Source organism: Cynocephalus volans, chromosome 3 (genome assembly GCF_027409185.1).
Source record: "Cynocephalus volans isolate mCynVol1 chromosome 3, mCynVol1.pri, whole genome shotgun sequence".
NCBI classification, from domain to species: Eukaryota; Metazoa; Chordata; class Mammalia; order Dermoptera; family Cynocephalidae; genus Cynocephalus; species Cynocephalus volans.
Window position 1 is genome coordinate 67,409,418 of NC_084462.1, and position 13,072 is coordinate 67,422,489.

Genomic DNA, 13,072 nt, shown 5'->3' on the forward strand with positions numbered 1-13,072 from the left:
GAGCTGGTGAGTTGCTGAACCTAAATCTTTGATTTGTGTGCTGGTTCTGGCTGGGCTCCTCCCTGGGTGTGTTGGCAGGAAGTCCATTAACTCTGTACTGCCTTAGCATGGATTAACACTGCTTCTTTTTCTCTCATTTCTCCTCTTTTCTCTTGTGGTCGTTGTAAAATGACCCCCATCTTGGCTGTCAACTAAACGGAAGTGCCGCTACATTTATAGAAAGGATATAAAAAGTGAAATAGTAAAAACACACTGTCACTCATCTCTAAACTCCTTGAAACTGCCTAGATTCCTCTTTAGTCTCTGCTAGAGGCTGCTTTCTCACCTTCCTCTACTTAAGGCTGCTTTCTTCTCAACAAACACATTAAGATAAACACATTTAAGACTAATCATTCAATTATTTAATGCTACGGATGGTCTTCTGTTATTTTAATTGCTAGTATTGTGCAAATTGTTTCCTATATTGAAAGAAACGTGCCTTTCAGCTACATTTGGTTCAGTGCGTTTCTATGGGCTAGAACTGGACTTTGACCTTCACTCGGCCATCACTGGTCATCAAATATTTATTGACTATCTGCTATGTGCTGTGTCTGAGTTATTAGAACAGGGTTTCCTTGGCACTCCAGGATCCTCACAACTGCTTTACAAACAAGATTTAGGATCCTGGCTCATTTGCAAGTTGGGAAAGATCTGAACAATGACTGTGTATGCCCTTAGGGCTGGCATTCAGTGTCCACAAGTCAGGTTTACAAGCCTGTCACCACTGCATGATGCACTGCCTAGGGCAGAGAGCTTGATGACATTATGGTAACTAGTTCTTATAATAGAAACATCCTATGAGAGGAGAAATGGTAGGTCCCAGGCATCTCCATCTACATGTGCAGAAAGCTCAGCTGTACCCTGGGTGCCTACAGCAGTATGGCAATGAGAGGGCTATGAAATGGGACCCTGGGAAGACCCAAGGGTCTTGGCAATTCAGTTGGAGACAGCTGTGTGGTGTACCCATCCCAAAAGGCACCTTATTTGTGGCTTTTATTTTCTTCTACTTTTGCCCTTAGGTGCCCTATTGATGTTAGTCGATTTCCATATCAGAGGGGGACTTGAGGAGCTCAAAGAGGTTAATAAACTTGTCCAAGGCAAAGCCAGAAAGGCACAGCTGAGCACTCCTGCTGCCCCTTGGAATCTGTCTTGGTTACAGCCGGAAGACTGCAAGTTCCCATGTGCCATTGAAGGGAATATTCAGTGGGACCCGCACAGGCTTTGGCATGTGTGAAATTTCACACCTCAGAGATAGCACTTCTGTTTGTGTCCAGGCTGCTTTCTTGCATGTGAGGTTTTTTAATAGTGTGAGTTATTCTATACCAAGACCTTTATCATAAATTACTTCATTTCTTTTCCAGAAAAACATTTTCTCCATTTTGTTAATCACCCAGCAATTGTTGTTTTTCCCCCCAAAAAGGATATATTTTTTCCTGATTACAAAAGTGTTACATGTTTCTTTTTTTTTAATTTAAAGGTAGAAAAGCATAGAGAAAAAAAATTTTAACTGCCTGTAATTCCATCACTCAGACATAACTACTGCTAACATTTTGTGGAATTTGCTTTCAGTTTTTTCTCTATACACATATAATTTTTAAACAAAATTGGGATCATACTACTTCCTATGATTTATGCAGTTTGTATTCTATTTTATTAATGGAGAACTTGGTATTGTGAGCATGCTCTTATGCTGGTAAAGAATTTTTTAAATATTATTTTTAATGACTGCATAATGTGTGAGCAAGTGAATTGATCATAATCTATTTAACAAACCTCTGTGTGAACATTTAGTTCTTTCCATCAGTTTGTTATCATAACATATACTTTGTTGAGCTTCCTCAATATGAATTTTTGCCCCATCCAGGATTATTTCCTTAGAATAAATTCCTAGGGGTGGAATTACTGAATGAAAGGGAATGAATTCTTAATCATCATTCTTTATCCTCCAGAAGGCTTGACCAACCCTCCCTTCTGTCAGAAATGTCTAAGTGTCCATTTGGTGACATTGGGCCATTTTACAAAGATTTTTTAAAGTATTCCAAATTTGATAGACATAAAATGGTATTTCAGACTTGTTTTAAGACTATTTGATTATTGATGAATTTGATTATGGTACACCTTATCATACCATAATTTTTGGATGGAAAAAAATCCTTGCAAGCTTTGGTTCTATTTTATGGTTAGGATTTCTTCTGAGGCTTAACTATTCAGATGTGTCCTTTTATGAAAATAAGGAACCTGTTCAACAACTATTGCTTACAAAGCATTAATAGTGACAGATTTTCAAATGTTGCCAATTACTGTAAACAAGGTTAGCATTCTTCAGCAACAGTTTTCATAGATAAGGAAAATGTCCATGATATTTTTGCTACGACTATTATAGTTTGGTTTTGAAAAAACTCCCCCAAAGACTCCTTCATTGGCTATTTTTTTCCTGTGTCTCAAATATAGGTTTTCACCGACTCTTCACTGAGTCCTCTCCTCTTGTTTTGAAATTAAAGTCAACAAGCTGTATCTACCTGCTGCTTTGCACTTCAGCAAAACAGAACGGAATGGGTCTTGGCTTATACAGCCTTATAATTTAGACAGATGCCTACATACATACCCAGATTTAAATGCCTACAGTGCTAAGTGTTGTTATAGGGGTAGGCTACTGAAGGATGAGATTTATATGAGGCACGAGGATTTGGGAGGATTCTTGTGCTGAGTTTTGGAAGAGAAGGCAGATTTTCCCAGAATGACTGAAAAATATTTCTGGTCCCACATGCTCTTGTAGAGCCTCTCCACTCACCCATCAAGTGGCAGAGTCTTTGTCCCCTCCCATTAAACCTGAGTGGGCCTTTATGACTGCTTTGATGGGTAGAATGTGGCAGAAGTAAAGCTGCATGACTTCTGAGACGAGGTTGTAAAAATTGATATGGCTTCCTCTTGGCTTTCTCTCACTTGAGACATAAGCCTTTGGAGCCATCATGCTGAAGAAACAAGAGGCTATGGATTGATTTGTGTCCCCCAAGTTTTATGTATTAGAAGCTTGCTCCCCACTGTGACAGTTAGGAGGGTGCAAAATCCTATTATGGTAATTGAAAGGTGGGGCCTTAAAGAGGTGATTAGATTGAGGACCACACCCTAATGAATGGATTAATAATGTTGGTCATGGGTGTGGTTATGAGGGCTTTAAAAGAAGAGCATATGAGAGTCTCTCTCTCTCCTCTTGCCTTTCTTGAAATGTGATACCCTGCATAGCCACCAGAGAAGATGCTCACCAGATCTGTTCTCTAGACGTTGGACTTCCCAGCCTCTGAAACTGTAAGCAGTAAATTTTGTTTTCTTACAAATTACCCAGTTCTAGGTATTTTGTTATAAGCAACAGAAATGGACTCATACATACAGACAGAGAGAGATCCATCCCTTTGTCTCAGCTGGGCTGTAGACATGCAAGGGAGGAGCCTTTAGTTCATTTCAGCCCTAAGCACTTGTCCGATTACAACTACTTGAGACATTCAGAGCAAGAACTGCCCAACTAAGCTCAGTCAATCCTCAGAACCATGAGAGTTCACGATAAAATGAAGTGAATAAAACAACGTCGTGGTTGTCTTAAGCTGCAAGTTTGGATGTTGTTTGTCACCCAATGATAGATAACTGGAGCAGTAGATATGAGAAGAGGGAGCATTCCAGGCAGAGGGAACCACCTGAGAGTTTTTCCCTCGCAGCTTTCATTCTGTTTTACGTTTTCAACGGTCCTTTCTATGCAGAGGAATCCTGTAGTTATAACTTCCTCTCCTCTCTCCCAGTGTCCGGTGTTTCTAATTGCTTCCTAGACAGCGGTGTCTGGGTATCCCACCCAAACCCCGAACTCAATATATCACAAAAGGGCTCAGAATGATCTCCTAGAAACATCTATTTCCTGTGTTCAGTATTTTTGTTAATGGTGCCACCACAGTCCCAGCTATCCAAGCTGTTAATATTGGTGTTTTTGTTGATTTTTCCCTTTCCCCAAATTTCATAAACAATCCCTTCCTGCATTCAGCAATTCTACTTCCACAATATTTTGCACCTCTTGTGACACCACCAAGTTTTCCTACCCTACTTCTATTCAAGTTTAGACTCACATAATTTGGATTAATACCTCCAAACTGGTCTCTAGTTTCTTCCCCTCTCTGCTGCCACAATAGTTTCACCACTTAGCAATGCTAATTGTGTCATTTTCTGCACAAAAGCCTCCAGTAGTCCACTCCCTCTCACCTAATTTTTTACCAAAGTTATGGATAATGTAAGGAAAAAAAAAGAAAAGAAACAAGGACATAAGACTCCAATTTGAGCAAATGATGAAATGATACTCTTGGAATTGGAGAGAAGAGAAGGCAGATTAAAAAGTAGAAGGCCCTCTGTATTTTCTGTCAGTCTCCACCCCCGCACCCCCTCCCACCACCCAGCATTGTGTCAATAAATGTCCTGGGGATTCATCACCTGCCTGCACCATATTCCCGCTGGTCACTCATACTCCCTCTTCCATCTTCCATCAGCTCAGGGTGGAACTGGAAAAGGGGTTCTGGGGAGAGCATGGAGCCAGCCTTGGATGGTGGCTGAAGGCTAGGGACTGGGGAATGCTCAGCAATGTGTACCCAGGGGTCTAGCTCAATTGTTGGAATATGATCAGTGCCAGGGAGGTGGTTGGCTGGGGTGGAGCAGGGGATGGGTATGTAGGGAATCAGTGAGATTCCATGAAACAATGAGGTGGGGTAAGAGTCACTGCTTAGAGGTCAGGTTTGGTTCTCTCCAGGGAATCTTTACACGCTCTTCCCTTCTGTTTTAAAAGCACCTGATCCCATCCTTATTCTTTCTGGAATGAAAGGAGTGAGTGGTTGGCATCAGCAGGGCAGGGCAGAGGGGGTCAAGCGGGTGGAATGGCAGCAAAGTGCCAGGAGGAGATCTGACTAGTGGGCTGGCCAAACATTCCAACGTCTAAGATCAATCATTGGTCTCACAGTTCTGGTGTCTTCAACAATTTGAGGAAATACAAGAAATCTGCCTCCTTTGGTTGAGTTGCTCCTAGAGAGTTCTTATAGGGAAGCCCAATATGACTGGATCAGATTATGAGAGTCAGGGAGAGCTTGAAAAAGCCTCTGAGTACAGCATGACAAAGGCTGTCCTGAGAAGTGCCAAGCCTGGGGAACTTGAGGTTGGCAAGGGCCATTCAGGTGGTGATGAGGGCTCTTGCTCTGAGGGCCTTTGAAGGCTTTGACGACTGTTGGCTCCTTGAGGAGCTTCTCACCAGGGGCTCTTGTGCCTGCACGACCAGCCAGGTTCAGCTGTAGGAGGAACGTGCTCTGGGAGCCGAGGCCACAGTGGAACTGATGCTGCGGTGCTTATGTAGAAATGCCAGCCTCTGCCGGGAACCCTGCCTGGGGCCAGGAGGGGTAGGGTGCTATTTCAGTCATTTAGTCTTCATCAACAGCTAGTAGCTGTGTGCATCCTATGCGAGGCTAGGAAAATAATGGAGAAAAAGCAGTCCCTGTCTTTAAGGAATTCGCAGTTTACTAGGAGAAACAGAGCAATAAAAGGTGATTTCAGTATAGTATGGGGCAGGCAGGGAAGCACCAGGTGGGACATCTAAGTCTGACCTGGGCATCAGCAAAGCCTTTCTGGAGAAAATCTTGATAGTTCATTGAACATGTGAAACCATCTTTGTCCTGCAAACCCAGACCAGAAAGATCTCAGCATAAAATTTTTGTGCAAAAAGTCTGCATGGTCCATTGGATCTCAAGAAATTTAGGATGTCCTTGACAGTTTGGGGAGCAGCTCACCCCAGCATTGCAGGCTAGAAGGTCTCAAAGTAGCTATACCATTGCAGGTTTCTGGCTAGGTGGCCTCTGGGAGATGTGTCCCTCCACTGGTGGCTATGGTCAGCTAGTACTCCCAGTGGCTGGTACCTGATTGCCAAGGTGGCTGGGCTCACAAGGATGTGGGTCAACAAGCAGAGTCGGGCCGTGCTGCCACCTAAGCACGGGCCCGGCTGTGTCTCTCTGTCCCTGGATATGTGGCTAAGTATGTTAGATTGGGGCTTGTTCACTCCCTTGGCACATGTACCTGCATGTACCCCAGATTTAGGCTCAAGAGGAGGGGAACTGGGGAATCTTGCTTCTACCCCAGCCATCTGATACAATCTTCCTTTCACCAGCTTCTGCATTTGAGCATCAGCCACTAATAAGGCTAGTAAAAAGTGACTTTTTATATTCTTATCCTGCTATTCCTTATATGGGATCCCAAGGGGCAGAGGATGATTGTTAGGACAGTATTTTAGCCTTCCTGGGTCCCTGGCTATAATACTATTACAATATTTATAATTGCACTGAAACCTCAACGCCAGCCTCTCACGGCCCCCTGTAAAGGGGAAGCAGAGACTTTTGCTTATGGACATATTGGACTGAAGCCTAAAGGCCTTGGGATCCTCCTAGACATATTGGCTCAGCTTCAGGAAACAGCAGTGAGCAGACAGAACGGGCAGCTCAGGGCTTGGGGTGGAAGTACCAGCCCTGTCCCCAGCTCTTCTGGGGGAGTAGCTGGGCCAGGTGCTCAGCCTCGCTGTGATGGTGATGCATTGTGGCATGAGTCTGGCGAGGTTTTCAGCTGGGAGGTCTGGGCCAACTGGTCCCAGGGAGATGGGTGTGTATGGAGAGGGTGATGGAGGGAAGGGATCCATGCAGGTCTTCTTTGGACTGATCTCAGAGGGGATTCTTACTTCTGGGTGAATCCTGGCTAAAAAGGTCCTGGCAGGCTAAATAAATAATGGCCCCCAAAGATGCCCATGCCTCTTCCCTGGAAACTGTGAACATGTTAAGTTACATGGCAAGAGGGACTTTGTAGACGTAATTAAGGTTATAAATCTAAAGATGGGATGATTATGCTCGATTACCCAGGTGGGCTCAGTATAATCACATGAGCCCTTAAAAGTGGAAGAACATTTTATGGTTGGGGAGAGGGAGGTGGCAGAAGAGAAAACAGGAAAGATAAGGAAGGCATGAAAAGGACTTGACCCTCTATTGCCAGCTTTGAAGATAAAGGAGGACATGAAACAAGGAATGTAGGTGGCTTCTAAACACTGAGAACGACCCCTGGCCAACAGCCACCAAGAAAATGGGGACCCCAGTCATACAACCATGTGCCTGGGAAGGATCCTCCCCCAGAGCCTCCAGTAAGGAACACAGCCCTGCTGATATCTTGCTGGTAGCCTGGATAGACCAATGCCAAACTCCAGACCTACAAACTGTGAGATAATAAATGGGTGTGGTTTTAAGCCCCCAAATCTGTAGTAATTTGTCATGGCAGCAATAGGAAATTAATTCAGAGGGGGAAGGTATTACTGAATCAGCCCATGACCTTGGTCCTGGTGCACTTGGCCAACTGTACTTTCTCAAAAGGCTGGTAGATGGGATTTCTAAAACACAAACTGTGATTCTCACAGGAATGCTCCATCAGCCTCTCGGGACTCTGATTCTGAACAGGGAGCTCTGCCTCTTAGCCATTGGCATCATGGTTGCTATCTGGGCCCTCCTCTGACAGTCCTGTTCCTGTCACCTGCAGATAGATGGCTTTCTGAATGAGGAGACCTACAGTGGCCCTGAGGCCTTCCGAGCAGAAAGAGTGGTCCATGGGCTGGGAATACATATGTCTAGTGGAGTCAGGTAGAGCACAATCTGTGCCCCAAAAGGAGAGAGTCATGGCAGTCAGGGTAGCGTCTTGTCTTTAAGGATGTGGTTCTAGACCCTGAAGACAGATATGAGCTGAGATGTCTTTGAATCGTCCCAGAGACAGGGTCAGATACAATTATGGCAACTCTGTGCTGGGTGATTAGCCAGCCCTTCCTGATGTGCCAGCTGGGGACAGTGCTTCGATACCAACAATCAGGAAGGTGGACCTTCCCAGATAGGATCCAGTTAGCCGGGAGGATATGGCTGCAGCTGGGTTTTTGCCTGTGTTTGTCTAGGTCGTCTCACTCTCCTTTTTTAAAGAGGAGCAGATTCATCTGATAAATCACAGGATATCACTCAGCCAATTCCCCAAAGTGGTCAGCTTATCCAGAAGAGGGGAAACAAGGCAAAACCAAACTCCCCCAGCTTGACCAAGTTGCCCAGGTGGCGAGAATGGTGATGATTTGGGAGGGAAATCAAGGCTCTATCCCTTCCCCAAATCTTTCTGGCAAAGGAATAAATTAGCAGGGGGAAATCATGATGAGATTCTAGCCTTTCAGCTTAAATTCTAAAAGAAGATCCAAATAGTAACCGAACAAACAGGGAAAGGAGTCAAGGAGATTTCACTCATCCTATTTTCAAGCAAATGATAAACCCTAATAGAACTGTCCTCAAAGATAAGAAAGCAGAAAAAAACCAGCATGGAACCTATGCAAAAAAGCATCTGCAAAAAAGCACATAGTAGACAAAAGATGGATGAAGATAATTCTTCACAGTTTTACTCTAGGAAACAGAAGAATGACAAAACTTTGCATTGGAGAGGGGCTGGAGATCAGCCCTTTCATGCTCCACTGGTGGTGACATAAATTGGTCCAGCCTTCTGCAGTACTGGTAGGAATGAACGTTTTAAATGAGTGTACCTCTGACCCAGCAATCCCACTCCTTGTGAGACAATAATTACCAAGGCATACAAAAATCTAAAGGCAAGGACATCCATCTCGGCTTTGTTTATAATACTGAAAATGAATATTCATCAATAGAGTCAAATCATTGATTAAAGAAATCATGGTACTTCCATGTAGGTAATATATAAATGATGATGTAGATCTTGATTTGATGACATGGGAATCTGCCAATGACACATGTAATTGAGTACAGAAAGGGAATAACAGAAGAGCATGATCTCATTTGTGCCATATTTTAATAGGTTCACATACAGAGATGTCTGGAAGGTAAAGTAAAAAATTTTACTTTATTCTTTGTGTGTTTCTGTATTATTTCAATATTTATAAGCATGAATCTTTAAAAGAATAACGCTATCTTCAAATAAAGAAGAAATGTGGAAGAGGTCTTCTCAACCTACCGAATGTGATGGATCCAGAGTTAACAAGTTGGAAAATGCCAGTTACCATAGAGAATCATAAAGAATGACATAGGTGTATGTTAAACATTTTATCTTAATTTAAAACATAAATGAACACCCACTCACTGTCTTTCGATAGAGGGATATTTTAATTTTTGTAAAACTAATCTGAGTGCAGAATCCTCCTCGATTTTTTTCCCCATAGATTTTGCCTACATTTAATTTGATACTGATTTTTTACTCACCTTCATCAGGTCAACCCTCATTCTCAATACTCTGTCTTCCATGCTCGCTTCTAGATCAAGAATGGAAAAGTTGAAAACTTTATCAACCTTCTCTTTAGCAGGGGTGGCCAGTGGCAAAATTCTTGTCAACGAGGCATTAAGAGTCTACCGAGGGTTTCTGAGGCAGCTTTAGATTTCAGGTTTCCATTCATCCATACAGTCAGCTGCCAATATTTCATTCCTTTACTCCTATTCTAGTTTCTCTCCTCCTGTCCTTATACCACTGCACCCAATATACCCACTGAGCATTGCAGGACATCACTGTAGATTCCGTGGGACTCTTCCACTCCACTGAGTTGATTACAGACTGTTGTTGCATCTGCTGGACACTGTTGTATCTTGCATGCATGACTACTGCTGCTCCTGGACACTGCCACCTCTGCCATGCACCATCACCAACACCAGTGCCAGTACCCCAGGCCCCATGGCATCAAAGCCGTGCAATGGTCTATAGCAAAATGGTGGGGATGGGGCGGAGAGTGCCTCTACCACTTGACATGCTACACTCTGTTAGAGGATCCCCAAGTGAGGGCTGCTCATGCCCCTTGGTCTCCCTGAGTTTTTGGTGAAAGAGCCCTTTGCAATTTAATTCACACTCTCTTGCTGTGATCCAAGCCACAGGAGACTGGCTGGGAAAGATCTGAGCAATGAACACCCAGCTACACATGAAATTACTTCTCACTTGAAAACCAAGACTCCATCAATGGGCCAGCTTGGTATGTTTGGCTCTTGAGTTGAGGAAATTCTCTCCTAGCAGGTTCCTACCTCCGCATGCCAACAGACCCCTCCCAAGTTCTCTAGACATGGTTAGATTTTATTGGTGAGCGCACTTGGACTCAAGCCAGGTCTTCCATTGCAGATTTTTTGGGAGAGGGAGGGGAAAGCAGGGGATGATTCTTAAATATTTTCACTTTTAAAGAATAAATCTTGTTTTATGATTATAAAATTAATACATACTCCTTATGAAAAAATATGTAAAATACATAGCAAAAAGAAGACAGTGAAGAAAATAAAACTCATCCATAATCCCACTACTTGGAAATAATTACAAATAATGTTTTGATGATCTTTAATTCCTCTATTGTTTCATATTAGTAAGATCACACTGTTTATATAATTTTATAGCCTGCTTTTTTAATGACCTATTATTATATCAGAAGCAATCTCCTTTGATACTAAAACTTATTTACAAGCAAACTTTTAATGGTTACATGATACCCAATGTTACAGGTATTAATTAGGAATCTTTTGGTTGGAAATCACAGAAACCTACTCAAGTAAGTGTAAATTTTTTTTTAAAAAAGCGATTTGTTAAGGGGATCAGGGATGTTTCCTGGAAACTAAAGGCAGAAATGCAGCCAGACCTCAGGACTAGATTATGAGCAGGGACTAGAATAGGGTGTAGGAAACCCAGGTTGCCACTTCCCTGCAACTCGCATCTGATGTCCTCTGTATTTTTCCAGTTTCATGCTTTTATGTAATGCCTTTTGCAGAAAACATGGCCACTGACCATTGCTGAGATTACAGGTCCAGGAACTCCAGAGAGAAACAGATCTCTCTCAGTTCTGGTTTCAGGTATTTGGGAAGATGCCCTGTTTGGCCCAGTTTTGATCAGGTGCTGACCCTAGTTGAGTCAACAGTGGGGAGAAGAACTGGGGTCATTGAGTAGGCACCCAGCTGTTCCTATTGAAATGTGAACAGTGGCAGTGTGAGGGGTTAAAGGAGAGGGAGCCCCCAGAACACTGGAAATAGGCGGAGTCTGGTCAGGCAACATATGTAGATACCCTATAATTTACCAAACCATCTCCCTAAGGTTTTAATCAGCACATGCAAGTAGATACTGGGTTGGGGGTGAAAGTTGATGTGTTGCCTCTGCCCAGTCCCCAAGAGCACACAGGTCCCAGGCCCTACTCAGCCAAGATGCCAACAACTTACAGACAGGAACTGATGGAAGTGACAGAGAGAATTCTCCTAGGTTAGCAAGGGCTGTTGCCGGACATCTACAGACCCAAGCACGAAGCCTTCTGTCTGCAGCTCTCCTCTCAGGAAAAAGCTTCAACTTGTCCCTAATAGAGAAGCCTCTCAATCAGTAGAGTTAATGACTGGTAAACTTCAACAAGGGAAGGAAATACATCTTTCCATCATGAATAACCAGTCTGCTGCAGGGGGTAATTGTGTCGGAAATAAGGCTTGGATTTTCCAAGGAGTTGGATGGTTTTATGATCATTAATAACATTCACAGTTATGCATGTGTGGATTTCATATTTCATGGTATGGGTTGATTGCCTGAGGGGGTCAGGAAGGCATATTTTCTAGGATTACACGAGTGAATAGGTCCATTATCAGAGACTTTTATCTTCTAAAGCATTAATTGTTGGTCACTGATTTGATGAAATGATCAGTAATGAAACAAAACAGAGCCCTGTGTTTTTATGTGTTTCTAGGGCTTGTTCCTGAGGTCTCACTGACTTACAAAGAGCCTTGGGGCACGCTCTGGTTCAGTGGTCCTAGCTCAAGGCTGGAAGTAGGCAGGGGCTGGTACTGAGGCTGGTCGCTGTTGGCTCCATTCTGATTTGCACAAATTAAGAAGCACGGGAATTTCCTGCCTCACACAGGAAGGAATCTTTCCCAGCCCCCTTCCGCTCCCCCCCATCAGAACTCAGTCTCCAGTGTAAGGATTGGATAGATCATGCATTAATGCCCTTGTGCACGGGAGGCTGGCAAATACGGCTTTCAGATTTCCACCTCAACACCCTCCTGTAGTGGGAGGCTGGGTTGGCCAGCAAGAAAACGTTGCTGTTGAGTGGGAAACCCAGAGTGTCTCCAACTCCACTGTGCACGAAGCCTGGTGCTAGGCATCATGATGGGACACAGAATAAGTACAAGTCATGGTTTCTACCCTCAAAGAGCTCGGTATCTTTAAGTGCAACTGAGATAAGGGTGCCAACTCTGAGTCAGAAAAGAAAGAAAAGGATGAGATCAGTACGTGCTGGAACAGTCTGAACAGACTTTTAGAAGAGGTGGGAAAGAGCGGGAGCCTGGAAATCGGTGGTGGAATTCTAAAGGTGGAGGGAGAACGGAGGACATTCCAAGTTGGGAAAGCACACTTAGGCTAAGACGATGAAGCAGGGAGACAAGACTGCTGCACCCACAGGGCACTGTGGGGTGGGGGTTGCACAGAATGGCCCCCCAGGCCAGCTCAAAAGGAGGCTGTGTCCACAGAGCAGCTCTGGGCCTCAGGGCCCTGAAAGGTGGGCAGAGAATTTGTACTGAATATTCAGTGTTCATGACTGTCAAGCTCTTTTGCCTGCCCGTAATCCTGATGACTGGGCCAATTGTCGAGCTAGGGCTGGGTCTGGAGCTCACAGACCCCTCAAGCCCATTGTCCAGATTGGGTCACAAACCCTTCACATGCTAGGCTGGGTCCTCAGACCCCTCACACGCAGGTCTATGAGCTAGGTAATCAACCAAAAGGTCCTTGGAGCCATAGGTTGGAGAGCATGGCCATGTGTGGCAGCTGCCCAAGGCAGTAAAATGCCAGCCAAGTAGCCACGCCATGCATGCGCACTAACTCCACCCACCCACACACAATTTGCTTACAAAGAATGCACCACACCACCCCATACCTAAGGCAAGCAGGCCTGATTAAATTATTCTGTGTTCCCAGCAATGACCCACTGAAGGTTTTTGAGCAAAAT